At 37.4% G+C, this 3,615-nt stretch overlaps 1 pseudogene; it reads right to left on the bottom strand.

The window, feature by feature from the left end:
* The window catches only part of LOC102416970, a 13,054-nt pseudogene that overhangs the window by 7,868 nt on the left and 1,571 nt on the right, over positions 1–3,615 (bottom strand).

Consider the following 3,615-nt stretch of genomic DNA (forward strand, 5'->3'; position numbering starts at 1 on the left):
CCTCATTGTCCCCCTCTGCTGGCCTGGTCGCCCCTCACAGCCCACCCTGCTGGCCTGGTTGCCGCCAACTGCCCCCCTCTGCCGGCCTGGTTGCCCCTCACTGCCCCCCCTGCCAACCTGGTCACCCCACACTGCCTGCTGCTCAGTCATTTGGTAGTCCCTCACTGACCCCACTGCTGGCCTGGTTGCCCCACACAGCCTGCTGCTCAGTTGTCTGGTCGTCCCTCACTGAACCCCCCTGCCGGCCTGGTCGCCCATGCAGCCTGCTGCTCAGTCATTTGGTAGTCCCTCACTGACCCCACTGCTGGACTTGTCACCCCACTCAGCCTGTTCGGTCATCATTCACTTGTTTCGGTTGTGATGGTCCTGGCTCTTTATATATATAAATTTTAAGATCTCTGGATAGCAACTTCAGATATCTATAAGACAGACCTGAATCTAATCTTCTAAATAAGTGAGAGCCCCAGTTCCACATTCCACAAGCCTCTCCCATCAATCTATCCTCCTCAGTGTTGAAATGAATATTGCACTGCTGCCATGTAAAGCCTACCATAAGTCCATGACAGAACACACACACTACATCCACTTTGAATGGGTACACCATTGCGGTTCTTCTATGATCTGGCCAAACTGTTTCTTAAACAATATGCCTTTGCAACCATAGCAATCCCCAAAGTGGTCTTGGTGAGAATAGAAAAGCCATTGAGTGACAAATTAAATTAACAGAGCAGTAACCACTTATGAGCATCCAGCTTCTATCGTTACTCTTCTTTATTTCCTTAAAATATGTTCCCTAAGTTTGAGAATTTGGCTAAATGGAAACATGGCCTCATAAACAAGTTGAATGCATAAATTCATAGTTACCATTTCCATCTAGAAACCTTTTCATGAAATGTTCCATATCATTCCCAGCTTCAAGTGTGACCACCAGATTTGAAAAGTGAAAGTATGAAGTCATAACATCCTTGGGGTTTCTGTAGACGTAAATAATCTGCAGGGGGTATAGTAAAACAATTTTAACAATTCTTGGTTGACCTTAGAGGTTGTTGTTGTTTATTCACACCAACATATGTCACTATATGAATGCATAATAATTTGTTTCATCCAGCTTACTACTCATGGAAATTTAGGTTATACTTTTTTTTTTGATATTACAAAAACTGTTGAAGTAATCAACTTTATTGACCTGACATTTTACATGTGCAAGCATATAGGAATAATTTCTAAAAGTAAAATTATTTATTTAATTAAGGTTGGTTAATATTACAAATTACCCTTCATAAAAACTGTTTCAATGTACCCTCTGTGAGCGTTAAGTGACATTTGATAAAAAGCCCAGATAGCAATTGAGAGTATTTCAAAAGGAAAAACTACTTAACAGATGACGTTGAAACAAATAATTATCCATACAGTATAAAACTGGAATTCTACTTCATACCTCACACCAGACCCCCCCCCCAAAAAAAAAATTACAAATGGATTAAGGATTTAAATATGAAAGCAACATTTGACATCTTAAAAATAAAAAATATCTTTCTGGTCTCAGAGAAGAAAAAGATTTCCTAAGCAGAAAAATATTATTTTAGTTAAAATAAAAATTGATCAATTAAATTAAATTAATTTTAAAGAATGCTGTTCATCAAAATATATAGCATGAAGTTACAAAAAGCAACAAAGTAGGAGAAAAGCAACACATATAACCAATAATTTATTACTATCCAGAATATATATAAAACAAATCATTAAGAAAGAGACAATGATGCCGAAACCGGTTTGGCTCAGTGGATAGAGCGTCGGCCTGCGGACTGAAAGGTCCCAGGTTCGATTCCGGTCAAGGGCATCGGGTTGCGGGCACATCCCCAGTGGGAGATGTGCAGGAGGCGGCTGATCGATGTTTCTCTCTCATTGATGTTTCTGGCTCTCTATCTCTCTCCCTTCCTCTCTGTAAAAAATCAATAAAATATATTTAAAAAAAAAAAAAAAGAAAGAGACAATGAAATTTAGAAATTGGACAAAAATCATAATAATTTCACAGAATAAGAAATAATTATGGCCAATAAACATATCAAAAAGTGTTTAATCTCATTATTGATTAGTAAAATGCAAACTCAGATTAGTTTGAGATATTTTATAGTTTATATTGAAAACTAAAAAGTTTGGCCCTAGCCTGTTTGGCTCAGTGGATAGAGTGTGGGACTCTGGACCTAAGGATCCCGGGTTTGATTCTGGTCAAGGACAGGTTACCTAGGTTGTAGGCTCCTCTTGGCCTGCACCCTGGTCGAGGCTCATGCAGGAGGCAACCATGTGTTTCTCTCATATCGATATTTCTCTCTGTCTTCCCTCTCTCTTCTACTCTCCCAAAAATCAATGGAAAAATATCCTCGGGTGAAGATTAAAAAAAAAGAAAAAAGAATGTGTATTGTGATGTAATATACACATTTGCTGCAACTTACCTGTCCATCAATACACTAAACATTGTAGAGCCATACAATAAATTCTACTAGACCATTAAAAAGAATAGAATTTTATGTGCTATCATCAAAGAAATGTTGCTGTATACTATATAATCACACTACAGGCAATGTGAGAGATGACCCAATTTATGTATATACTTATAATTCCATATGTATTTAATGTGTAAAACAGTATCAAAGATTATAATCATCACATTTGAAAGACTGTGAATGAGTGAGGCTGGAAAAATATATTTGAAGAAAGTATTTTTGTTTGTGCCAAAGGTCCATTAGCTATTTATATGACTTACTTTAGCTTTTTTGTTCTTGAGACCTTTCGGTACTAAATAATATGGGAGGTGGGAACAGAAGAGGCGAGGAGACGGTCTGTTGAGAAAGTCCATTTTGCGGATATTGTATTCCAAGAAGGGGACTCTATCAAGCGTTGCCAAGTCTTCAGTTCTGTTACGATGTCCCTCAAAATAAATCAAGCTTAGTATCTGCTGAGTCCAGATGGTACCTGTAAAAAGAAATAATTTGATTTCCAACCCTGAATTAATGTTTTATTGACAATGTCAATAATTATGCCATCTATCTCAAAACTATTTGGAGCTTTTTCTTTCTTTTTAACCACTTTAAATATGCCAAGGAAATGTGCCCAACTTTTTTTCTATGTGTTTTACATTAAAATTAGGTGTTCTAAGTTCCATTTTTACTGGAAAAGAGTTGTAATAGTGATTTAGATTAACCCTTCAGCTCTTTTGTTCCCTGTGATTCATGTACGTTCTGTTCATGTGATTTTCTGCGGCTGTCTCTGTTTCTCCTTCCTTAGTTTTTCTTACATTTTACCTTTTGGAAATATAGACAGTTTAAGAGATCAAGACCCCTTTCACCTTTTCTTTTTAACATTGTGCAGGTCTCCCAATACAGTGCTAAATGAAAGTACTGATGGGCATTCTTGTCTCATACTTGATTTAAAATGTTTCACTCTCGCATTTGACGTCTGTGGTAGTTTTTGGTAGATTCTATTCGTCAGGATAAAACTCACTTTCTCCCTAGTTTGCTAATAGTCTCCCTTAGGAATGTATGCTGAATTTTATTAAATCCTTGTTCTGTACCTGTTGAAATGATAATTCAGGCTTTCTTCTATGCTCTAGTAATG

This window comes from Myotis lucifugus, unplaced genomic scaffold, assembly GCF_000147115.1.
Source record: "Myotis lucifugus unplaced genomic scaffold, Myoluc2.0 scaffold_4015, whole genome shotgun sequence".
Classification (NCBI taxonomy): domain Eukaryota; kingdom Metazoa; phylum Chordata; class Mammalia; order Chiroptera; family Vespertilionidae; genus Myotis; species Myotis lucifugus.